General features: G+C 39.3%; 1 long non-coding RNA gene and 1 pseudogene across 1 annotated transcript; both read right to left on the bottom strand.

Moving 5' to 3' along the window:
• LOC114030331 lies at nucleotides 1-27,415 on the bottom strand. The gene is made up of 5 exons (XR_003567598.1): nucleotides 27,296-27,415; nucleotides 24,211-24,298; nucleotides 6,669-6,753; nucleotides 1,253-1,355; nucleotides 1-743 (listed from the first exon to the last, which is right to left on the bottom strand). It is a non-coding gene; the product is annotated as an uncharacterized LOC114030331 (long non-coding RNA).
• LOC114030330 lies at nucleotides 11,951-12,767 on the bottom strand (annotated as a pseudogene).

The following is a 27,415-nucleotide window of genomic DNA, read 5'->3' as shown; positions in this document are numbered from 1 at the left end:
CTCCCAGTGGGTTCTATTTCTTAAGGAAGATAGGCACACCACTGGAATAAATCATGGGACTTACATGGAGCAGAAAATACTAACAAGCATTCTAAATCTGGTCCAAACCACAGTCACCTGGTTACCAAAACACACACAAAAGCAAAATAGAACTTCACATGCAGCTACCCATAATGCAAAGAGAAAAACCCACTTGGGGGAGGGTATTAATTTATGGTAAAAACAATATAATGAGCCCAGGTTCACCTTAAGGTGAGCCAAAATAGATAGCGCACAGACATTATTCTAGGGAAAGTCCCGTCTGTGATTTAGTGTCCAACATCCTGTCTAGGGAACACATTCATTGGTTAACACATATTTATCTTGGGCAATGGTTCCTCATTGTCTAGCAACTGTTGTTGATACAGTTATTGCAAATGTATATAACTGTTGCTAACATTGCTATCCCCATCCACTCCCACCTCAAGCAATACAGGACCTCAAATCACTTGGGTGGACAAGGGGCAGAGGTCCTATCTTCTGGGACTTCTTCAGCCTGACAAGGGGCATAGAGCTGTCCCTTCCTCAATGGATCCCAGGGAGGAGGTTGACTGGAATTGAGTATAGGCAACATTCAAGGGATGAGGGGTGGATATGGGCTGGTATCCTTAATTTAACAGAAGACAGTCTTTATTCATTCACAATCCCCCCAGGTTTCTTCTGGAATAGCAACTTCAAGTCCTCAACAGGTTCACAAGTGTATTCTGAGGATGAAAAAGAACAGGGGAAGGAGAAGATTTAATTCAAGATACACGAGTCCAACTGAGTAAGCCTTTTAGCCTGACCACAGTGGGAGTGGTGAGCAAAACTTGGTATGGTCCCTTCCATTTTACTTCCAAGTGCTCCATCCCATAGGCCTTCCAAGACTTCAGGTACACCATGTCACCTGGGTGCACAGAGGTGGGAACCTTGTTGCAGCAATCAGTTGGTTTTGGGAGATGTTCATTGGAGTACTTGGTCAGAACATTCTAGACCATTCCCAGCTGCATTGCAGACTAGGTAATTAGGTGTTGCTCCAGGACTACAATAATGTCAGAGGTTAGAAAGGGTCATCCATGAAGAAGCTTAAACGGGCTAAGCTCAATGTTATACCAGGGGGTAATACAGATCAGAAACAACACTACTAAGAGAATTTTTACCCAGTCCTCGAGTGTTTCCTGATAGAGTTTGGTCAGGACCCATTTGAGGGTGTGGTTCATTTTTTCCACCTTACCAGAAGACTGGGGATGCCAGACAGTGTGCAGATAGTAGGTGATCTTAAGGGCCTCTGCAACACCCTGGGTTATCTGCGAGGTGAAGGCAGGGCTGTTGTCATCCTGCAAAGAATGAGCAAAGCAGGGTATGATTTCTTTTAATAATGCTTGGTCCTTTTCAGGCCTGCAGGGGAAGGCTTCAACCCAGTTAGTAATGTTGTCCACAAATACCAGAAGCAACTTAACACTTCTACAAGGGGAGCATGTGAGTGAAATCTATTGTCCAATCTTCTCCTGCATAGGTATCCTTCCTCTGCACAGGTTTTAAAGGAGAGGGGTTAACGGCCCCTTCAGGATTTACCTGGGCACAGGTGGGACAGGCTTGGGAGACTTGTTGGATGGTTTCCTCCAGCTTGTGACCAGTGAAAATAGATTTCACTGAGGACTAGAGGGCATTCTTCTCCAAGTGAGTAGCCTGATGTAGGCCAAAAAGAAGCTTGTACTGGCTTTCCTCTGGGATAAGTAATTGGTCCAAGGGTGCCTGGAACCACCTGGAGGGGAAAAGAGTATATCCCCTCTCTTTGGCAAGGGCCCATTTTTGGGAGCTATAGGAAGGTGTGTAAGAATTGGGAACTAGGGGAGTAATGGTGCCATGGTCAAGGGTAAGCTCAAAGCTGCTCAAGCAGCTGAGTCTGCAAGTTGGTTGGTTACCTCTGGCTTAGACTGAGTCCCCCTTTTGATGTCCTTTACAAAAGATAATGGCTACTTCCTTATGTTCAAAGACAGCTTGCAGTAACTGTGTAAGATTTCCCCAGCATGCTTGATGGGGGAATGTTTGGCTATCAAGAATCCCCTCTCCATATAGTCCCATGAACATACAAGACATGAAACACATACTTGGAATCAGTAAATATGTTAACCCTCAGTCCCTTCCCTCATTCTAAAGTCCTGGTAAGGGCGACAAGTTTGGCACTCTGAGGAGAGGTGGGGGGGGGGGGAGTTATTTGGCCTTATGATAGAATCCAAGCTGATTACAGAGTAGCCAACCCTTCTCTCCCCATTGTTGAGGAAGCGGACCCATTAGTGAATCACACCTCATCAGGATTGTTAAGAGGAAAGTCCTTCAGGTTGGGATAGCTTGAGTAAACAGAATCCAGGGTTTCCTCATAGTCATGAGTAATATCACCTGACTGTGCAGTGTCAGAAAGTAGGGAAGCTGGACTGAGAGTGTGGCACACCGAGAGAGTTAAGTCAGGTGTGCCCAACAGGAGGCCCTGATATTTAGTGAGCCTACCATTAGCCAGCCACCAACGGCCCTTGGATTCCAAAAACTTTGAACCCAGTGAGGAGTTAAAACTTCTAAAGTTTAGCCAAGAGTGAGTTTGGAGGCTTCCTCGATTAAGTTGGCTGTGGCAGCCACTGTCCAGAGGCAGGAGGGCCATCCAGAGGCAATAGAATCAAGTTGTTTCGAGAAATAATCTACTGACCAGCCGTCAGGTCTTAGGGTCTCAGTTAAAACTCCCAAGGCTTCGCCCCACCTCTCATCAACATACAAGGTAATGCTGGATCAATGGTCAATTTGGCCTTCAGGTCTTAAAGACCTTGGCCTGATCCTCTCCCCATTCTAAGGGTTGTGAGTCAGGGCCTTTGATAGAGTCATACAGAGGTTTAGCAAAGACCCCAGAATTGGGGATCCAGATTTGGCAGAATCCTATCATGCCCAAAAAGGTACACAGCTGTTTCTTTGTGGTGGTTCAGGAATGGACAATATCCCCTGCTTTCTTTTGGATGTTAGTGAGCATGAAGTGGGTGTGAGTTCAGGGCCCAAATATTTTACAGATTGGCAGGCAATTTGAGCTTTAGTCAAAGACACTCTATGGACCTGGGTGTTCAGGAAGTTGAGGGTCTGTGTAGCAGTGGCCAGGGAGGCCTCTCAGTTTGGGTTACAGATGAGAATATCCTCTACACAATGAATTAGACTATTATTAGTCAGCTCCAAATCATTCAAATCTTTTCCTAAAGCCTGACCAAATAAATGGAGGCTATGTTGGAAGCCTTAGGGCAGAATTGTTTATGTCAGTTGGTATGGGTTTGGTTTCCCTGGGGGCGTCCACTCAAAAGCAAAGATAAACTGGGAGTCTTTGTGGAGCAGTACGCAGATGAAAGCATCTTTAAGGTCCAGAGTGAGAAACCACTAGGTATCCCCCAAGAATTTGAGTAAGGATGGTATAAGGCTTGGGTACTATAGGGTAAATGGGGATAATGGCTTCATTAACGACTCTGAGGTTCTGCAGCAAGCCAGTTTTCTCCTTTAGGCTTTTTAACTGGGAGGATGGGAGTATTATAGGGAGATTGGAATGGAACCAGAAGCTTATACTTAAGGAACTTTTCAATTAGTGGTTGTAATTCCTCCTGGGCCTCAGGCTTAATTGGATACTAGTGCTGGTCGGGAAATGCCTTAGGATCTCAGAGGCAGACAAAGGCTGGGATGGCATGGGTGGCTCACGCTGGAATTCCTGGTCCCAGACCAAGGAATCTATTCCATTCCAGTTCTCTGGTGGAATATGAGGGGAGCTTGAGGAAAGTAACAAAAGCAGTCCTGGCAGTCCAAGGAGGGAGAACTGGATTCCCAATTTCACCATTAGATCCCTTTCCAACAAAGGGGCTGGGCAAGAGGAAAGGACCAGAAAGGAGTGATTAAACAACAGATTCTCAAATTGACAAGACAGAGGCAAGGCACTTTCTAGATTTACCCTTGATCCCCACAACCTGGTGGTGTCAAGGACGGGTGGGGCTGGAGTGCTGGGGTAAAATAAAGTAAGTGGCTCCCTTGTCAATAAGAAAACTCCTGGTCTTACCTACCACAGATAAAATTACCCTGGGTTTGGCCATGATAATGGAGAAGGAGGAAGCCTGGCCAGATCCTGGGCCTCATCACTTCAAGTCCTGAGGAGCTCAGCGCATGGGCTATTGGGAGTTGGCTGTTCAACCCTCTTTCAAGCAGTCTCTTTTCCAATGTCCCTCCTGGTTACAAATAGGACATGGGCCCAGGGGCTTACTCTTCAGTGGGCACTCACAAGACCCATGGGCTTCTTATGGTATCCAAAGCACAAACTCTTTCCACAGGAATTGTGGGCAAGATCCTTCTGGGTACTGATTATGGCAGCAGCCAAAAGTTAAGTCTGTTCCCTGTTCCTAGCTTTTTGGTCCTTATCCTTTGTGGCAGCTCGGAACCTATTGTTAAACACTCCAAAAGCTATCTCCAAAAGCTGGGCTTGAGATGTCTGGGCTCCCATAGCTAACTTCTACAACTTCCTCTGAATATCTGGGGTAGATTGACTAATAAAGTCCTTGCCTAAAATCAGTTTGAACCAATGAAAACCAGTTTAAACTGGGGAAAAAGAAACATTTACAACCAGTTAAAAAGAGCCCAAAACAGTTTAAACTGGCAAAAAAATCAATTAAAACCAGTTCAAGCCAGTCAAACCCAGTTAAAAGCAGTTCAAACCAGTTAAAAGCAATTCAAACCAGAAAAAAACTCCAGAGTTCAAACCAGTATAAACCAGTTACTGGAAAAAAAAAAAGATAAAACCAGTATAAACTAATTAAAACAAGTATAAAACAGTTAAAACTGGAAAAAACAGTTAAAAAAAACAGTTCAAACCAGAAAAAAAAAGTTTAAACAAGTATAAACCAGAAAAAAAAACAGTTACAAAAACATATAAACCATTTCAAACTGGAAAAAAAGTCAAAACCAGTTAAAACTGTGGAAAAACTCCAGTTAAAACCAGCATAAACCAGTTCAAACCAGAAGAAAACTAGTTAAAATGGGGAGGGGGGGAAACAGCTTAAACTGACCAAAACCCAATAAAACTGGAAAAACCAGTTTAGACCAGTTTGAACTGTGAAAAAAATGAATTTAAACCAGCCAAAATTATTTAAAACTGGAAAAAATCCCCAAGTTTAAACTGGCCAAAACCAGTTCAAACTGAACTGACCGAAATCAGTTTTAAAGTGTCAAAATCAGTTTAAGTCACCTAAAACCATTTAAAGCCAGCCAAAACCAATTCAAACCAATTTAAACCAGAAAAAAATAAACAAGTTTAAACTGGGAAAAATACAGTTTTGGGGGCAACTCGGTGGCAGAGTGGATAGAGCACTGGCCCTAAAGTCAGGAGTACCTGAGTTCAAATCTGGCCTCAGACCAAACACTTGACACTTACTAGCTATGTGACCCTGGGCAAGTCACTTAACCCTAATTGCCTAAAACCCACCCCCCCAAGGAAAAAAAAAAGTTTAAACTGGCCAAAACCAGTTTAATCTGCCTAAAACCAGTTTAAGCCAGTTTCCAAGTTTCATATATTTGAAATATCTTATAATATTATCAAAGTCTGTGGTGTTATCCCTTATTTCTTATTTGATAGAGTAGGAAATCAACACTCAGAAAGATTGAGATTGATCTAAGTTCATAGATCTAGTAAACAGCACAACCAGAACTAGAATGCAAGTCTTTGGATTTCTAATCCAGGATGCTTTCCATGATACCATGATTAATTCTTGCAGAATATGTCTTTTATGGAGAAGTTGTTGAAAAGGTGAATAGGCTATTGAGGTTAATTAGAAAAATAAGTTAAGGTTGGGGGAGTAGGATATTCATATTTGGGAAGTGAACTGACTGTTTTAAGACTCCCAGGGTGTCATTTAGTGAATGAATTCCTCCTGTTCACAAAATGTCATCCTAAACCACATGGTAAGCAAATTAACCATTATTTACCATAACAGTGTTTTGTATTAATTTGGAATCTCTTTCACAGTCAGTTAAAATAATTGACACACTCTAGGCTTGGTCCTGTTGGGGATAAGGGACAGAAGTTGATTGAAGTAAGTAATTCACTAAATGCAATTATAATGATCTGAGAAACTATTCAATGCTACTTACTCCCTTAGTATCTTTTTTTTCCACCATGCATATTCTTTACACAATATATATTAAGATCTCTGAGGAGACAGAAGAATTCTAGGTCTGTTCAAGTCAAAACAAACTATTGCAGGTGGATCTTGGACAAAAAAATGAGACAAGAAGAGAGGTCAAAGCATTACCTCAAGATATTGACCAGAGTTAACAGGGATTGTCTCAGTGTGTTGTAGCTGATTTAGGGGACTTAGAGATTTCCAAAGAATATACAAACCAGACAATGATGCTGAAAGTAATGGATTCTTTTTTTAGGCACTCAGGGTTAAGTGACTTGCCCAAGGTCACACAGCTAGTAAATATCTAAGTCTGGATTTGAACTCAGGTTCTCCTGACTCCAGGGTAGGTGCTCAATCCATTGCACTACCCAGCTGCCACATAATGGGTGTTTAAAATATAAATATATGTGTTACATATATCATTATAGACCAATCCATTTATCCCACTTAAAGGAAGGCACCTACCTTGAGATGCCTAGACTGGAGAAGTGGAATCAATGGGGTATGGAGGAAAGGAAGAATTGCAAGGATATAACAGGATCACAGCTGCCTAAGAGGAAGAAATACACAGTCAAATCTCAGGAGGGTATACAGGTTATACAGGGTCCCAGTCTTGGGGGAAATGGCCTTGAGGCTTGATAGGAGAAAGATCAATGATTCAGGTGAGAGGCTCTCTTCTTCTCTATCATCTAGGCTAGTTCATACTCTCAGTCACTTCTCCAGTACTTTAGTAAGGGACACCTGTACTGTTCCATGTACTGTACATGAAATAAGGGTAAGAGTTTTATAAGAAGTAGTATGATTTTGCTTATGTGAATTTGATTGTTATTCTACACCTGATGTCACAGGTAAGAAGGTGCCAGTTAGCTAGGAAGATGGAAGTTTTAAGATGTAGGGAATTCCAGAGAAAGGTCAGGAAAGGGACATGTCTAAGAACGAGGCAGCCGCTGGAAAAAGGCTGGACCTGGGCTACCCCCAGAAATTCATGTACATTATGAAAACTACCTCCCAGAAGGAATTAAGCACTTCCCTTTGAAATGTAATTAATGTAAATGATTCTCATGGTAAAGGCATGAGGAATACACATGAGGGAAAAAAGTCAGTTTGCAATATGGTGAAATCAGAGACGAGAGAGAAATTATATTAACATGCATCTAGCAGTAAGTGCTAGAAAAGTTTAATCTTCATCTAGGTTCATCCATGTTTGCAATGTTGATAGTATTGTCGATTTCTTTCTCTTGGTCAGATTACATAAAATTTTACCAGTTACCAAATCATGTCATTTTTTTTTCCTCAACAGCATATCTATTATACATCCTTTCATTTCCACTCACATAGTCATTACCCTTATTGCATCAGAAATCCTAGCAATAGCAAAAAGAGAAGAAAAAGAAATAGAAGCAGAGTAGGAAATGAGGTAATAAAACTATCTCTTTTTTGCAGATGATATGATGATATACTTGTACAAAGAAAAGACCTTGTAAAATATCCTTTGCAAACCTAGATTCTTGGAACCATCTAGGCATAAATTCTTATCAACCCTATGTAAGAATTTTCTGTGTTAAATGGGAATCCTTGCACAAAATGGGGGGTGGGTGTAATTTTCAAGCCTGCTTAAGATATTGGGGGTGTGTGTGTGTGTGTATGTGTGTGTTAATCTGGAACTTTACAACAATTGGCTAGTATTGTTTTTCTAGGGGTTTAAGTGAACTATTACATATGTGGGATTCCAGAACATAATTATTTTCTTGATTTCTAGTCACATATACCTTTTAAGATAAAAGTCCTGGTAAACTTTGTTATTGTGATAAGGCTAATTTAACTGGGTATATACATACTATATATATATATATATATATATATATATATACACACATACATACGTATATATATATTTGGCTTAGAAAAATCTGATTATCTTCCCCATTTCAAACACTTTTTTGACTAGAGTGGGGTGGCACTTAGGAATTTGTGGTAATTAGAAATTTATTTTGTTATAGTACTTTTGGGTACTTAACTTTGTTACTTAAAGACACCAACTTAATCTTGATAAATTCCCATTTTTAAGATTTATTTTTGCTTTAAGATTGAATAAGAGAGATATCTGTCATTTTCGAGTTTTCCAACTGATTTACTTCATGAAAAATTTAGTGATTATCTTTTTAACATCAGGATAAACTTTAAACTATTTTTAAGAAAGGGAAATACTTTTAGGAAACAATGTTTAAGTAAAAAGAAAAAAACCTTTTGTGAAAAAAAAAACAAACCCAAAACTTTTGTGTGACTTGTAGATGGCCTAATAAATTTTATTTGTAAGCCAATTTATTGCAGTAATTTGGTGATGTTAATAACAATTGTGTCCAGACCTACCATGATTAGTGAGACTTTTATTGTTTGAGGAGAAAGGCTTTTTTGGGATCTTGAATATTCTTTTTGGACTTTCATTCTTAGGTTTGTTGTGTCCTTGGACCAGCCTTAAATGGGCACTTAAAAAAAAGTCAGCAGTCAATAGCTCAATGGAAGCTACATCTGAAGATCAAAGGCTAGTGAACATCTGTCCCTGGGGATAAGGTTACCTTATCTATAAATTTATAAATTACTTTGAGAAGGCTGAGGTGGACTCTTCTTAATTCATTTTACTATATAAGAAATCTGGTTCCATATGCTAAGCTACTTAGAGTGATGTAGGCCTTAAGGACCAGTTTTGATGCTGTTATAACTATGTCCCTGCTTATAGCTCTCATAGCAAATTTCTACTGTCAGTAGAAACAAAGTGGAAGTTTGCTATTGCAGTACTGTTATTGCAATACTGAATCTATTAATTAATACTAAGGCATCTGAAATTACCGTAATAATCTGCAAGTATGAAAGATCTTGCTGTTTTGATCTGAATTTGTAGTCATTCCATGGTCCAAGTTAAAATTAGTGCATGTACTTGTCACATGCAGTTGCTGAAGTATCTTATTCTTTCAGAATGATATAAGTACAAATAGACAAAGGTAAAGAAGCTTATGAAACAAAGATATGAATCTATTAAGTGGTGAGGTTAAAGTCAGAAACCTCTTTTGTTTATGTTTTAAGGAACAGGATTTCAGTACAGTCAGTTATGTTAGTGAAGAGTAGTAATTTATAAGCTATCTTGTGTCACCTTAATGGGAAATCTAATTTTATTTATGTTTGTTATTTAATCTGGGATTAGAAAACATGTAGAAATGCATGCTTAAGAGTCACTTTAAAGATATTCCCATTGTTTAAAGAGATTTTGAGAGCAGTAATCTATGCTCATGGAACATGTTTTACTATAGACAACATTTCATTTAATCTGCTCTCTGTATACAATTTGGGATGACTATATTTACACATTCCATCCCAAATCTTTTGTTGTTTGTTATTAAGCATCTTAAAACAAAATCATTTGTGTAATGTGGAACTTAAGAATGAAAAGGCATCTACTTAGCATAAGTACTAATTATATCAAGATAAGTTGTGATTTTTCATGATGAATCTCTTACTGTTACCAATGTGAGATTATAGGCAATACTTGTTATTTAGGGAATGTGATCCTTGAAAATGGAATCCACTCAAAGTTATGATTATTGGAACTTGCTATTTAAGACCTTATGGGATTGTTAACTGACTTCCAGGTATGATCATCAAGGAATGCTATTGAGCCAATGAATCAATGATGCCAGCAACCCTATGGAGTTCACATGCGTGAACTATAGGTGGAGTTCTCACGGAAAAAAGTTGGGAGAATGACTTTTGCCATGAGCTGAGGTAAGATTCTCCTGACTATTTCTCCATTGTGATCTTTCCTCTTGAATGGAAAATATCCCAACTGGTTGACTTTAAGTTTGACTCAATGCAATTGACTATCTATATAATTTTTTGCCTGGAATTGACATGAAGCTAGGGAAGCATTATTCCCTTCCTATATAGTTATGTCCCTATTCTTCTTTTATGGAAAATTTCTATAGTCATGTCAGATGATCAGTATAAATACAATATTAGATCTTTATCTCTTAGTTTAATGCTGACTTACATTTGAATCACTATAATAAGATGTAGGTGTAAGGTTTGAGGTATTTAGCCTAGAATTTTGGTCCTTTTTATATTCCAAATAACTAAATGAATAAGTATCTAAACTTGGTCATCTGCTGTTACTAGTTATGTATTCCTATATAAGTTAAGGTCCTTTAATTTCTCATAATGATATAGGGATAATTAGGCAAAGACTTGTAAAACCAGAATATGATACTATTATTTAGTGAATATCATAACCATTTCAGTTCTGTGTTAAGGAAAGGAATACCAGTACAATTAGTTATCTTAGAAGAAGAATGAGGATGGCTAGGTGGCACAGTGGATAGAGCTCCAACTTTGGAGTCAGGAGGACCTGAGTTCAAATCTGGCCTCAGATACTTGACACTTACTGTGTGACCCTGGGCAAGTCACTTAACCCTGACTGCCTCACCAAAAAGCAAAAAAAAAAAGAAGAAGAAGAAGAAGAAGAAGAAGAAGAATGGCTTGTAGCCTATCTTATAAATGCCTTATAAAGACATTTTGTTATGGGCTATTTATTTGAACGTTGCTAGAAGTTGAAAATGTTTTTATTACAAACAGCTTATTTGATATGTACTGTTTTTAAATTGATTATACATCCCATACCAGAACCTTTTGTTTCCAAAACTGTTATTTAAAATTATGGTAGAGTGGATATAAACTTGGCTACTGGAATACCCTGTAAGGAGAAACCCTCAAAGTCAGTCCTGTTTGAAGTTATCAACGTGGTCTAGATTTGAATGGCTTTGTCCATTTCTGGAAAACCATCATTATTCACTATTAAATCTCACCACCAGAAACAAGGAAGCAGATTACATACTAAAAAATTCATGTTGCCACCCCACTTGGGGAGGCTTCCCTTCCCTAGAAGGGCAGGAAGTGACACATAGCTAATCACAAATCCTTTTTCCAGGACCAAAACAACAGAAAGGCCAATCACACAGAGTGATTATTCATCAGCAGCCTTTTGGGTATTGAGCACAATATGAGTCATGAAATTGCCTGTATCAGCTATTCTTCAGCAGATAAACTGAACATCATCTTTGGGCATTTTCGTGAAGGGGGAGAGAAGATGAGAGGGACAGATCCTCTCTCAGGACAGCTCTGAAGGGTCTCCACCTCTATCAAAAGTACATGAAGCCCCAGTGAACAGGGGAAGAGCAACTGAAAATATCTTGGACAGCAATAAGTATGGGCTTCAGTGAACACATTTCAACTTGGAAAAGGCATTCATGATGAGTTAGTACTTCTGGACAGAATCAAGGATTAACTCTGATTTGGTATCTTTCCTGATGAAATGCCTTGATCCTCCAGTTCCATTACAATCCTAAGTCAATAATCTAAATGAGTCTAAAGTGTCAAAGAGACTAAGTAAAGATGATTTCCACCAACACAATAATTAGTAGAGCTCTATGACCCAGGTTTTAACAAAAGCACTCTCGTACTACAACCTGGGATATGAAAATTTAAATTTGGTTTAATGCATAGTTAAAATTTTCCACACAAGGGCCCTTGTTAGGTGGAGGCTTGCTGCTAGGCAATGGGGTTAAGTGACTTGCCCAGGGTCACAGAGCTAGTAAGTGTTATGTGTCAGAGGCTGGATTTGAACTCAGGTCCTCCTGACTTTAGGGCTGATGCTTTATCCACTGCGCCACCTAGCTGCCCCAGTTTGTTCTTTTCTTGATTCAATGCTCTTGGGCTACTTCCATCGTGGCCTTTATGCTTGTTGTGGCTTTGTTGATAGCCCATTTCTTTGAGTGATCCTGTTCTCCAAAAATAGTACTTCCTATACAGACATTTGTGGACCCCACTTCAATCTCATGTTGAAAATCCATGGACATACCCATATTCAGTTCCACTCAGTCAGTGGGGATGCTGAGTTTCTCACACAGCTCCTTCCACAAGGACAATAGATCCTGGAAGTCTGGTTTGGGCCCTTTACTGAGGTTGTATCCAAAACTCCCGATGGTCATCAGACCCACAAACTCCAGGTTGGGACACCTGGCATTGATGTGTTTCACTGTGGCCACAGGTGGGAGCCCCTGTTTACTTTCTTCCCCACTGGTGTTAATTTTCACCATGACTTTTAATCTCTCTGGAGAATCTTTCTTCTGTCAGGAATTGTTTACTTTGCCAATTTCACAGAGCCCATGGTTTCCAGCATGTAGAGGTTGGGGACAGTGATCAATTTGGTGGCACTGTGTTTCTGTAGGTGACCAATGAAATGCCATTTTATCTCAGGACACGAAAATAGAATTTTAGTATTTGATACTTTTTCTAGCAACTCCTGAACATAGTTCTCTCCAAAGCTGCTCTGTCCATGAGTATATGCCTCACTCACCATGTCAGCAGGCTTGGTTTTGCTCATAGCTACTAGCTGGGGGTTGAATGGCTGGGAGATCCCAGAGCCACTAGGCCACTGCTCGCTGCACACATTCCTTCACTTGTCCCCAGTGCCACTCCAACACCCAGCTAAGCCAATATGCCGGCAGCTCTCCACATATCCCAAGCAGCTCCAAACTGTACATGATAGATTGTTTCACATGCAAAATCCTTTTACTACTTTGTATATGGAAATATTTATGTTTGTTGATGGCTGTCAAATTCATAAAGAATATTATTTAATTTAAGAAAAAATACAAACTATGGCTTGTATATTCTGCAGTTCTTACAGCCAACTTCCCACAGGCAATGAGTACCTGGCAGCACTAGAGGCAACTCACTGTGACCTGTAGAGTGTGTAATGTGCACGTGGCAAACCACCATACACACAAGGGACCAATAACCATTATACTCCTCGAATGAGGGAGTTCGAACCTAGGTCTGACTATCCTCCTAGAAACTGTAGGAAATGGTTCTTCTCTATTAATGAACTGCTAAGTTCTGTGACCAAACAGTTGGGATCACTTCCACATCTATCCCATATTCTACTGATTCTTGTTAAAACATGTTCATCTTTATCATGAACCACCAATAATTATGAATATGCAGGAACAATACATTGCTTGGGACAGAACCTGGATGCTGGAATAGCAGGAAGAAGTACAGTAAGCTCCATCTCTCCCCTAAGTTTCCAAAAAGATCTAGAAAACACATCAGATGTAATCCTAATTAGGAAATTCAAGCGGAAAAAAAATCACAATGAGTAATATTTCTAGCCCATGTTAGCATAAGGAGACAAAGAGGTCTTGGGACACTGGGGATAGTATCTGACCAGAATGATGCTATATGGAGCATTGCAACATAGGGAGAAACTATGCACCATGGCAAGAGGTGGTCCCAGACCCAGTATAGAGGGACCTAAACTTGTGTAGGGTGCAGGAAGAGTTGCAAGCTGGCAATTCTATCACACTACTCAGTTCCATATCACAGATCCAGGGAGAATGGAGAATAGGACCTAGACCTATGGGTGGTCATGGGCCCTAGTGTGTACCAAGAAAGAAGCAAGTTCAAAAGCAAATAGCAGCTGTGTGGCTCAAACCCTAGGAGCCCAGAAGGGTCTCATTTTCAGCTTTTAGATCATTCTGAAACCTGCAGAGGAATAACAATGGCAGGAATCCCAGACCAAAAGGAAGCCTGCAATTCTGTCACTTTGAACCACCAGTTTTCCAGCTGGCTAACAGTGACCAAGCTCAGGAGAAGTACAATGAACTCCAAAAGGAGCAAGATAATTGGCCTGTTTTTCAGACCCAAACCCAAGTCAAGAACTTGCAGAGCTGAAAGTAATCAGGAACAGCAATCAGGCTTTGCCCTGGGTCACACCCCTTTGGGAGTACTTTAAGTTTAGAGGTCCCCAGACTGAGCTGTCTCTGAGATTTAGGAATAACACAACACTCAATACCCCAAGAAAGTAGTAGCAGGACAGGTCCAAACATTCCCTCCCTACTTCCCAGAAGTAGATAAAGCCTTTCCTTAAGTCTGAAGGCTGGAAGAATGAGTAAACAAACAAACAAAAAAAAATCCCACCATTAAAAGCGATTATGCTGAGTAACAAAATCCTGAAAAGGAGAATGACTCCAAAACGTCTATAAAGAAGTAAAGCCTCTAAGAAAAACACAGCTTGGCCATAAATCCAGCTAGATTCCTGGAAGAGGTGATAGAAGAGTCAAAAACAAGAATTTAAAGTGTTTTTTATAAATGAAATGAGAGCTCTAGAGGAAAAAATAAAAAAGAAGTGAGAGTTATGGAAGAAAGAATTAGAAAGGGAATTGATGGCTTGGCACAAGAGATGCAAAATCTTGCCTAAGCAACAAACTTCTTAAAAATAAGAATGGAGAAAACTCAAAGAACTCTCACATTTTTGTTGCCATGGGAGTATTCTCCCATGATTTCCTTTACAAATGGGCTCTGTGGCCTAGCGCCCCTTTCACCTGAGCCAGGTCACTCATGATTGTCCACAGCAGCCCACTGCCTGATAGGGGCTGCTTGGGAGCTGCCACTAAGGTTTACATCATTACAAGCACAAGCAACATGGCAGCAATCCCATCCAGTGGTTCACTCGTAGCAACCCATGACTGTTGCCAAAGGCATCTGGGTTCCACTTACAGCAACAGCTCCTGTGGAAGTGCTGAGTACTCTGGGGAAGAGATCCCCCACCATCCTGGTCTTCCCAAATCAGACCCAGGCCACTGGTGAGCAAGCTTCCTCTTTGGGAAGTCAAGTCATCCATTCATGGCAACTGTATTGGAATCCCCAAAGCACTCAGGAACTTTCCAGGTTACTCATGGCATGATCACCTGTGACCTGGCTCAGAAGGTCATGAGGAAGTGGTGTGTCAGTGAGCCCAGTAAGATCAGCACTGGGCCTTCTGCATGAGCAGCAGCAGCGTCCTCCTTGCTGCTCCCCCCCATTCTGAAGTGTGCAGGGCATCAGAGCCCATTTTCCCCTCCCCTCCCTTTCCTTCTCCTATCTATTCCCTTAGAATAGACAGACTGCTTAAGTATGGAAGTAGTTGTGTTATGTTGTGTTGTGTGTGTGTGTGTGTGTGTGTGTGTGTGTGTGTTTTAAAGGAAAACAAAAGCAAAACACCAAAAAATGAGTAAAAGAAACCACAGTTACTGTTTGGTTTCTTAACTATCTGAATCACCTATGTCCTTTCCAGCAGCCTCAGTAACTTGTTTACTTTGTAACTCAACAGAAACTAATAAACTCTGAGCAGCCTCTTAATGGAAAAAAAAATTAGAATGGAACGAATAGGAACTAGTGATTTCATAAAACAACAAGAAATATTAAAACAAAGTCAAAAGATTGAAAAAAATGAAAGAAAATGGAAGGTATCTCATAATAAAAACAATTGACTTGGAAAACAGATTTCTCTAGCTCTTCCTGCTAGACTTTTTGGCTAACATATAGATATGCTGATGATTTATTTGGCTTTATTTTATATCCTGCAACTTTACTAAAGTTGTTTAATGTTTCAACTGTGAATTCAACTCTGAATTCCCTAAGTAAACCATCATATCATCCACAATAAGTGATACTTTTATTTCCTCATTGTCTATATTTGTTGTCTTGATCTCTTTTTCTTATCTAATTGTGACAGCTAGCATTTCTAGTACATTACTGAATAATAATGGTGATAATGGACATCCTTGCTTCACCTCTGATCTTATTGGAAAGGCTTCTAGTTTATCCCTATTACAGATAACTTGCTCCTGCTTTTACATGGTATTTATCATTTTAAGAAAAATTATTTATTCCTGTGCTTTCTAGTGTTTTTTTTTAAATAAGAATGGGTGTTGCATCTTGTCAAAAGTTTTTCTTCATCTTATGAAATAATCATATGATTTTTGTATATTTTGTTACCGATATGGTCAATTATGCTTACAATTTTCCTAATATTGAACTGGCCCTGTATTCTTGGTATAAAATCAGCCTGGTCATAATGTGTAATCTTTGTGATATATTGTTTTAATCTCCTTGCTAGTATTTTATTTAAAACATGTGCATCAATATTTATTAGGGAAATTGGTCTATCATTCTCTGTTTTATGTATCAAGATCATATTTGTGTCACAGTGGGAATCTGATAGGACTCTTACTTATTTTTTCAAACAGGTTGTGTAGTATTAGAATTAATTGTTATTTTAATGTTTGGAAGAATTTGCTTATAAATTCATCTGGTCCTAGTATTTTTTTTCCTTAGAGAACTCATTTATGATTTGTTCAATTTCTTTTTCTAAAATAGAATTCTTAAATACTCTATTTCCTTTTGTGTTAATGTAGACAATTTCTCTTTTTGTAAACATTCATCCATTTCATTTAGATTGTCAGTTATAGGCAAAATAACTCGTATTAATTGCTTTTATTTCATCTTCATTGGTTGTGAATCCAACCTTTTCATTTTTGATACTGGTAATTTGGCTTTCTTTCTATTCTTTAAAAATCAAATTGGCCAGTGGTTTATCTATTTTATTGTTTTTTTAAACAGCTCCTAGTTTTATTTATTACTTCAATGTTTGTTTTTATAATCTTCAATTTTATTGATCTCTCCTTTGGTTTTCAGGATTTCTATTTTGGTGTTTAATTGGGGATTTTAAATTTGTTGTTTTTCTGGGGGTTTAGTAGCATGCCTAATTCATTGATCTGCTTTCTCTTTTATTGATGTAAACATTTAGAGATATGAATTTTCCCCTGAGTACTGCTTTGGTTGCAACCTACAAATTTTAATATGTTGCCTCATTGTTGTCATTATCTTTAATAAAGTTATTGATTGTTTCATTCATTTATTCTTGGATATATTTATTTTTTAGGATTGGTTTATTTAGTTTCTAATTTTTAGTTTATGCTTCAAAAGGCCCTTAATTGAATGTAATTTTTATTGCACTATGGTCAAAAAGAGGTATTTAATATTTCTGCCTTTCTGCATTTTTGGCGAGGTTTTTATGTCCTAATACATGGTCAGTTTTGTGAAGATGCACAGTTCAGAAATAGATTTACTCTTTTCTATTCCCATTCAATATTCTCCAAAGGTCTATTATCTAAATTTTTAATGATTCTATTCATTTCCTTAACTTTTTTATTTATTTTATGATTAAATTTACCTAGGTGTGAGAGGGGTACATTGAGGTCCCCTACTATTATAATTTTACTGTTTATTTCCTCCTGTAATTCATTTAACTTTTCCTTTAAGAATTTAGATGTATACTATTTGGTGTGTATACGTTCATCAATGTTATTAATTCATTGTTTATGATGCCTTTTAACAACATATAGCTTCCCTGCTTATCTCTTTTAATTAGGTCTATTCTTTCCTTTTGCTTTTTCTGAGATCATTATTCCTACCCTTGCCTTTTTAATTCACTTGAAGCATAATATATTCTGCTCCAGCCCCTTGTTTAAATTCTGTATGTGTCTTTCTATTTCAAGTGTGTTTCTCATAAACAATATATTGTTGGATTCTGGTTGTAATCCATTCTGTTATCTGCTTGTGTTTTGTGGGTGAGTTTGTCCCATTCACTTTCACAGTTATGACTGTCTAATGTATATTTCCGTCCAACCTATTCTTTAATAGTTATCTTTTTCTTTTTATTCTGTTCCCTCCTCAAGAGTCTATTTGGCTTCTAACCAGTGCTTCCTCTACCCTTCCTCTTATCCCCACCCCCTTTCTCTTAACCTTTTCCCCTGCTATTTCCCTGTTGGATAACATTAATCTCCATACCACACCATGTATACATATATTTTCCCCTCTTTAAACCAGTTCAGATGAGACTGAGGTTCAAGTGTTGCCTCCTCCCCACCCCCATCCTCCATTCCATTGTATAAATTCCTCTCTTTGCATCTCATTTATGTGAGATAATTTTCCCCACTTTCTCTTCCTCCCCACCCCCTACTCCCAGTGCACAGCCCTAGTGCCGATAAAATTCTGAGGGATTACAGGTATCATCTTCCCATATAGGGATGTAAACAATTTAACCTTGTTTAGTGTCTTATGATTTTTGACTCATATCTACCTTTTTATGTTTCTTGTGTCTTGTGTTTGAATGTCAAATTTTCTATATAGCTCTGATCTTTTTTTTTTCAATTGAAATGCTTGAAAGTCATCTATTTCATTAAATATCCATTGTTTCCTCTGTAGGATTATACTCATTTGTCTGGGTAGGCTATTCTTTGTTGTAATCCTAGCTCCTTTGCCTTCTAGGATATCATATTCCAAGCCATTTGCTCTTTTAGAATGGTAGCTGCCAAATTTTGTGTGATCCAGACTATGGTTCCATGGTATTTGAATTCTTTCTTTCTGGATGCTCACAGTATTTTTTTCATTGACTTAGGAATTCAGGATTTTAGCTATAATATTCCTTGGTGTTTTCATCTTAGGGTTTTTTTTTTTTTTTCAGAAAGTGACCTGTGGATTCTTTCAATTTCTACTTTGTTCCCTGGTTCTAAGATATCTGGGCAGTTTTCCTTTATAATTCCTTGAAATATGATGGATGTCAGGTCATTCAGTGATTCTTAATTTATCTCTCTTCAATCTATTTCCCAGGTCAGTTCTTAAGAGATGTTTCATGTTTTCTTCTATTTTTTCCAATCTTTTGACTTTGTTTTATTGTTTCTTGATATCTCATGGAGCCATTAGCTTCCACATGGCCAATTATAATTTTTAAGGAGTTATTTTCTTCAGTGAGGTTTTGTACCTCATTTACCATTTGCCCAATTCTTCTTTTTAAGGAGATTTTTTCAATTTTTTGTACCTCTTTTACTAAACTGTTAATTCTCTTTCCATAATTTTATTTTATAGCTCTCATTTCTTTTTCCAATTTATCCTCTACCATTCTTATTTGATTTTTGAATAATTTTTTGCTCTTTTTTTTAAAAAAAAATCTCTTTCTTTCTTCTTTTAGGAATTCTCTTGTGCCTTGTTTTCAATCTGCATTTTTTATTTAAGGTTTTGCTCATATATATTTCAAGTAATTATCTTCTTCTGTGTTTGTGTCTTGAACTTCCCTGTTACCAGAGTAACTTTTTACAATCAGGTTCTTTTGCTGTTTGTTCATGTTTGCAGACTACTTCTTGACTTTTGATTTTGTCAGTCTTAGGCTTTTCTCACTTCTAGGGGGTTTGCCTGGCTCGAACTTCTGACTTTTATATCTTGCTGCATTCATGGCTCAGTCTGGGTTTTTTTTTAGTTTTTAGCGCTTCCAAAGTGTTGTGGTCTGGAGAGAGGTCTATTTATTGTCTTCCTAGTCTGCAAATTCCTGACACAGTTTGGGTCTGTTGGTTTGTATGTGGTTGAGTTTCCATAGATTGCTGCTGGACTCCGTCACATTTAATGTGCTAGGAGGTTCTACAGTTTTAGAGTGACTGAATTACTAGCTCCCCCTTGGTTTGGTTTCTTGCTCTGATTTATTCTACTTCAGGCTTAGGTGCAGGGCTAAAGGTTAGAACTGGATCCTCACTCTGTTCTTAGACTCAGAGACACACAGCAATGGTTCTGTAATTTGCTTCTTGCTTCTCGTGTAGGTAGGATACTTGTTCCCTCCTGACAGTGACTGTTCCTCTCTGGAAAAGTCCTCTCCCTGTAACTGTGATCCAAAATTGAATAATGGGCAACAGACTCACTTCCTGAAAGAAATCCTAAGATGAAAACACCAAGGAATAGTATAACTAATATCCAGAACTCCTAAATCAAGGAAACAAATACTGTGAGCAGCCAGAAAGAAAGAATTCAAAAACCATGGTGCCACAGTCAGGATCACACAAGTGCTAGCACGAGGTCCCCTACAATTTCCTTTTGCCCAGGTGTTCAGTTCTCTTGCCATCTCTGGGTTCTGGGTTACTCCCACCACTGCTGCCATTACCCCAGACCTCTGCTATTTCAGCCTGTTGCTTCAATGCTGCTGCACTTCACTCCTGTCCAGCCCATACCCCTGTGTCCTCAGTCCTTTTTTTTCCTTTCTAAGCTGCCCTGACAAAGAAAAATGACTCACTATGACCTTTTCTTGACTTTTCCAATGAGAATTCAGTCTGGTGCTCTTTACCAGCCTTGTATGAAAGGATATAAAGGAAATAAGTTAAAGCTGTTAGCTCTCACTCTACCATCTTGACTCTGTCTCCCTGGAAGGACTGGTATGAACTGATGCAGAGAGAGTGAAGTGAGCAGAACCAGGAGAACAATGTATACATTGACAAAAATATTATAAAGAAAATAGCTTTAAAAGACTTAGAACTCTGATTAGTAGAATAACTATGATTTCAGAGTACTAATGATGAAACACGAAGCCACTACTGATAAAGAGGTATGGACTCAAAGTATAGACTGAGACATCTTTTTTTTGGACATGCCCAATGCAGAAATTTGTTTTGCTGGACTCTACATACGTGTAGCATGGGTTTTGTTTTTCTTTCTTTCTCATTTGAGACAGGGATGGGATGAGGGAAAGAAGGTGAATTTTTGCTGATTGCAAAAAATAAAAATACATTCCTTGGGAGATTCTTGACTTTGAGGTAACAGAAACCTAATATCTAGTAGACTAGAAGGAATATGAGGACTTGGAAACCAGTGTACAATCCCAAATTGATAGTGGTTTTCTACCATTCTATTAAGTCACAACCTCAATATTTAGAGAGTCATTCTGGAGAAATAGGTGAAGGCTGATGTCAAGGTATGACTGGCATATAATTGACTTATTAGTGAGCATGGTAAATCCAGTCCTGAGTCATGCTGTCTCAGCAAAGAAGAGTTGGGGATATAAGCAACTTCTACAAAACACACACATATGGCTCTGATTCTTATAATCTAGCCACTGCTCAGATTTTCACAATCTAGCCAATAGCTCACAGATGCTCAGATTTCTTAAGACTTTGGCTAACACGGCGAATCTTCAATAAACCTTGTTTTGGGCTGAAAGAAGGCTTGGGTCGAATTCTTTCAGGCAGGACCTGCGTGTTATGATTTTGGGATTCCAGGACCCCTAACCTCTAGACCTCATCCTATGGTTCCCTGCACTGGGAAAAACTGCCTAATACCAAGTCTTCACCAGCCGTGACTGGAAGATTCGTGTCTTCCAGACTACAGGCCATTCAATTCACAGCAAATAGCAGGTACCAGCCAATGTCCCCCCATTGCTTCCTGGATGCATCCTGTGCTCAGTTCCAGTAAACCTCCACTTTGGGACCCCCTCGAGGCAGGGACAGCTCTATGCCCCTTGCCAGCAGGAAGCAGTTTCAGAAGCCAAGACCTTTGCCCCTTACCCCAAAAGAATTTGGGTTCCATTTGTTTAAGGGGGGAATGATGAGGATGGGATCTAGACCCCCAAAAAGGAAAAACCCTGAACTTTCCCACATGGCCAAATCTCTGGTGTTGACCTGAGGCTATAAGCCCATCAACTGGCCTTTCACTGTGGCTACACCCAATCTCCCAATTCTGGTATCCTTAAACCTCCCTATGTCCCCTGGCCACTTCCCACCCTTAATCCTATCTAGGCTCCATTCTCCCTTGGCCATTCCTGGAGTTCTATTACCTCATAGACTACTTGGCCACTCCTAGATCCCTCCCATAGTCTTTCTGTATATAAGGTCCATCTTGTTTCCATTAAGATGCTCTGGTTCTTATAATCTAGCCAATATCTCACAGACACTCAGATTCCTTAAGACTTTGGCTAATATGGTGAATCTTCAATAAACTTTGTTTTTCGCTGAAAAAAAAAACCACACACACACAAGCACACAGTGCTTTGAGGAGTTGAATCAGACAAATGCTCAGTTCCTCCAATGTGTCCCGTATGTCATATCTCTTGAATCAGTACCCATCTCCGAGTCTCAATTTCCTCTTATCTCAGTCCCTTTGATTATAGTGACTTTGATATCAGCCCAACTTCATTTTTCTTTTTTGTGGTTTCCACTTTGGCCCTTCACTTCTTCCAAAGATCTCCCATTACCTGCCCTAGGGTTTGCCTGTTCTCTGGTACCCTGACAACCCTTCTCCAGGATGATAATGGTGTTAAGGAGATAGCTGTTGTTGACCTTTTGACAAAGAGTCACTATTACCCAAACCTTCAGGTGTGCCTCAAACCTCAGGCAGTTTGTAGCATGGTCCAATGCACAAAACTTCCTCAGAACACACATTATACAGGAAACACTTACTTAGACTCACAAGGAAAGAACCAAACTCCCCAGAGCCACCTTGCTCTGCTACAAAGTCTCACCTGGCTTTCTTGTTTCAGCCTTAACATTAGCCCAGTGGTCTAACTTTTCATGCCTTTAATCAACGGGCTACAGACAGCCTTAAAATAGAAGGCTAGCGTTTCCGTTATAGCTCATAAGCTGTTGGCAACAGCTGCTGCTATCCTGTTAATGGTTGCTAATTTGATCCATTGCCCTGCTACTGCCCTGCCTTGGTTGTAGTAGCATAACCATCTTGTAAGACCTCATCAGCCTTGATACTACACCTCATCACCATCCCCTGTCCCCCTCTGACTGCAGGGTGGAGCCATGAACTCCCAAATCTCCATTTAAGGAGGGAGCTTAGCTCAGACTATCTCCTCATTTCATACCTGGCTGCTCCACTTTGGGACTTCTGATTTTCCCAACAAGCCCCCGGGTCAGGTACCTTCCTCATTTCTCTCCTGACTCTTTTCCTCAACCTCCATTTGTGTTCTGTGTGTCTTTCTCCATTAGATTTTAAACTCCTTGAAGAAGGGACTTTTTCTGATTCATATCTTCAGGGCTTAGCATAGTGCCTGTATGACATAAATGACTGATAGATCATGCAGGTATTTTTCCCATTTTATAGATGAGGAAATTGAGACTTAGAGTAATTAAGTATCTTGACCAGGGCCACATAGCAAATATAGTATTTTTGTACTATATGTATTTTGTATAGTATTTTGAACATAGTAAAGTTCAGACTAGAACTAGAGACTGTAGATACCTACCCACATGAGTTGGTTGGATATTAGGTGTGTCATTTTCTCTTTATAGCAGTTTTGTCAAACTCAAATAGAAACCTGGATAAAAGTCTATTTTGTATGTGGAGTAAAATATTTTAATAGTATTTTATTTTTTCCAATTACAGGTAAAGACAATTTTTAGCATTCATTTTTTATAAAATTTTGAGTTCCAAATTTTCTCCTTTTCTCTCTCCCCTCTCCCCTCCCCTCTAAGACAGAAAGCAATTTGATAAAGGATACATATAAGCAATCATGTAAAACCTATTCCTATATCAGTCATGTTGTGAAAGAAGAAACAGTTTGCAAAAAAAAAAAATTACAGATTGCAAACAGAAAAACTATGAAAAAAGTAAAGAAAAGAAAATAGTATGCTTTGATCTGCACTGAGATTCCATCAGTTCTTTCTCTGGATTTGGATAGCATTTTCCATCATGAGTCTTTTGGAATTGTCTTGGATCAGTGTACTGCTGAGAAGAGCTAAGTCTATCATAGCTGATCATCATAAAATGTTGCTATTACTGTGTAAAATGTTCTTCTGGTTCTGCTTACTTCACTATGCATCAGATCATGTAAGTCTTTCCAGGTTTTTCTGGAATCTACCTGCTCATCATTTCTTATAGCACTATAGTATTCCATTACATTCATATACTACAACTTGTTCAGCCATTCCCCATCTGATGGGTATCCCCTCAAATTCCCATTCTTTGCCACCACAAAAACAGTTGCTACAAATATTTTTATATATGCAGATCCTTTTGCTTTTTTTATGATCTCTTTGGGATATACAGTTAGTAGTGGTATTGCTAGATCAAAGGGTATGCACAGTTTGGTTGCCCTTTGGGCATAGTTCCAAATTGCTCTCCAGAATGGTTGGATCAGTTCACAACTCCACCAATAGTTCGTTAGTGTCCCAATTTTCCCACATCCTCTCCAACATTTATCATTTTCCTTTTCTGTCATATTAGCCAATTTGATAAGTGTGAGTGGTACCTCAGAGTTGTTTTAATTTGCATTTCTCTAATAGTGATTTAGAGCATTTTTTCATAGTACTATAGATACCTTTGATTTCTTCTGGACGAATATCTTGACACCTTTGCTTAAGAGAGTTCTTTACCTTCCCAGGCCACCACTATCAGGGGAATCAGTGCTGAAAGGAAAAAAAACCCTGTTGCAGAGACTATTAACTATAGGAAAGAGTACAATTTGAGTCCTCAGAGAGGATATGCTGCCACTAAATGGATACTTTTCAGTTTGCAGAAGAACACTTTTTCAAAGCACCTTTACATTTATTATCTTTCCTTATCCTAACTCAGCAAGGCTGTATGATAATCAAGAAAGTTATTTTTGTTCTTATTTTACAGAGTATGAAAATGAGAAATTGTGTGCTAAATGACTTTTTTCTGTTAAATCAGATCTAGGGCTCAAACCCTGTTCTTTGGACTTCCAGCCCCAGGCTCTTTCCTATATGTCACTTCCCTTGGCAGTCCAGGGATCAATTTCCAACTTGACTGAACAAGGGAGAGAGTTACATAATTCTTTCAACCTCCATCATCCCAGCCTTAGGACAGACCTCAATTCCTATTTGACTTCTGAGTATTTGTACTAGGTGACATTGTGGGAGAAAGAAGTACAAAACAAAGAATAGGCATGACTGCAAATTATTATTGTCATTGAAAATATCTTTCTCTGGTCCAAAGTCTTCTCTGGACAGTGGGCCTGAGACTACTTGAAAGCTGCTGGGTCTGGCTTTCATCCCTGAGTCCTCATCTACTGTCCAGAACAGCAGGGGGAAGGAGCTACTTCAGTGACAGTGCAAGGCCAGCAGAACTTGAGAGGCCTCTTGGATTCTGGGACCAGATTCTTTGGGTTTGAATTCTGCCTTTGATACTTAAGACACAAGAGGTTCTCAATGTGGGTAATACCACTCCCTTGGGGGGCACTGGAATGATGGGGGGCAGGCACTAGTAGTCTCGGGTATAATTGCGGGACATTAAATAAAAATAAGGGGGTGGTGGAAGCATAAGGAAAGAAGAGAAGAAAATTTTGAAAAAAAACCCATTGGTACCTTTCATCTGTTGTGATACAGAATTAAAGTCGTAGTGATTACATTATTTTCCAAATAAACACACACAATGCAAGTTATAACCAATCAGTGGTCAAGTCCACTGACAGGTCTTAAGAAGCAAGTGTTGGCAGGTGAGCATGTTGCACGTTGTCAGGAAATCCAGCATGAAGTGGCAGGAATATGGGCATGTAATGACTTGTTAACAATATGATACTATATGGTTATGTGATACAATATTGCATTATCAAAATTTCAATGCAGGAACCCCCCCCCAATAAATTTATAATAAATTAGTAAATTTAAGACACATCATTTTAAAAAAATATATTTTTTTGAAATGACACAAATTTTTAAAAAACCATTAAAGGGTTAAAGAAAGTAGATTTCCAAGGGGGCGCTGAGCAATTTTTTTTTTTTTAAAAGGGAGTGGTAAGCTAAATAAGTTTGGGAACCTCTGTCTTAGAGATATGTGACTGAGGCCAAAAGGTGACTATGGCCAAATTACTTATTATCTCTGAGCCACAGTTTTCTCAATCTGTAAAATGGGAATAATCATATTTATATTTATCACAGGGTGGGATGTAAGGAAAGTGCTTTACAAACCATAAAACACTGTATTAAAGTAAAAGAGTATTTTAAATTAAAGCTTTAGTGTTGTTTTCCCCACTCTCTTTTAAGAAATGTGGTTCCCCAGTGCTCACTTCCTAGATGGTCCTCAGGTCCTTGTTCATATTTAAATATACATTTTATCCCCCAAGCTGGTAGAAGATGGATTAGATTTATTTAACTGGGCCTTAGAGAGCAAAAGGAGCAGTGACTGGGAGTTCCAGAGAGGCGGTCTTGTATTGATTGTCAGGGAAAACTTTCTAATGAATAGAACACACAAAAATGAGATGAGGTAGTGGGCTCCTTCCAGTTTTCTTCAGAAAGAGGTTGGGTGGCCCTTGATTTAGAGGGGAATGGGTTATTGTTTTCAGCTACAGCAATTCTCAGAAACCATATGCTAAGTCAGAGAGGGGCTGAGAATCTGTGAGGTGGATGAAGTGAATTCCTGCTTAACATGAGCTGGACCAGCAGTTGCTCCTCTGAAGCTCTTTCTAACTCTCAGGTAACAGTCACAAGAGAAAGACCAGCAGGTAGAAAGAGATCAGGTGTGTGACTGCTCAGAACAGATCTCGTAGGTTGGCTCTATTTTGATAGGCTCAGCATCTGGTCCCCAATTTTGCAAGGTCAGGAAATCACAAATTCACTCCAGGGTGCTAAGGCTCAGGGGAATTCATTCACACTAATAAAACTCATAAGAAGCTAACTGATTAACCAAAATCCAAACTTATTCCTTTACATAACCTCCAGGAACATAACTGCCAAACTGCATTTGAATGATCTAGGCTGGTCAGCAGCACATTTGCAAAGTCAAACGTCTGGCAGCCTGTTACAGTGGCTATAGAGCTGAACTCAAGTCAGGAAGATCTGGATTCTAGGTCCATATTAATACTTAACCTCCCAGTGCCTCAGGCAACCATATAAAGGGAGTTTCCTCCCCAGGGAGCTTCTAGAACCAAAGGAAACAAAACGGCAAAGTCTACTCCGGAAAACAAAGACTTCAGGTCCACAAATGTTTATCAAGCTCTCGCAGTGTGCAGAACATTTGGCGTGGAAGAGGAGATCCCCTTCCTCCCGGACTTTATGGGATAACACAGGTAGCAGTGATGCAAAAAGGTATTTTTATGAGCCTAGACAGAGCAAAGAGTGTCGCATGATCTTAAAGAGATATTGTCACCAGGCCATAATCCAACGCACACTTTTCCACAGTAGGAAAATATCTGTTAAATGTGCTAAAATGCCCGAGTAGGGTAGTCGAGCGCCCCTCCCCTCTCCCTTGGAGTGACGACGCCCAGGCTTCGGAACCTCTGTCTGCTTCCGCGAGGCCTGCTCCCTTCTCTTCCCTAGTACTTAAACACTAGTTGCTCCTCCCTCCTTATTGTCACTCTCCTAGTCTCCAGGCCCTTCACTCCCCAGCATAAGCCACCTACTGCAGACTTCATCCTCAATCCATCGCTTTTTCTGAGCTAGACCGACCTTAGTTTTTCTTCTTTTTAACACAAGCTGATGGGGGAGGGGCTGTTTGTCAGAGGCCGACTACGGTGAGTGGAACTACAACTCCCAGAAACCTCTCCTGGGCCTGATCACGGAAAGGGA

The sequence above is a fragment of the Vombatus ursinus genome, unplaced genomic scaffold (genome assembly GCF_900497805.2).
Source record: "Vombatus ursinus unplaced genomic scaffold, bare-nosed wombat genome assembly UNPS02014959.1, whole genome shotgun sequence".
NCBI lineage: Eukaryota > Metazoa > Chordata > Mammalia > Diprotodontia > Vombatidae > Vombatus > Vombatus ursinus.
This window is presented reverse-complemented; position numbering and strand designations above follow the sequence as displayed.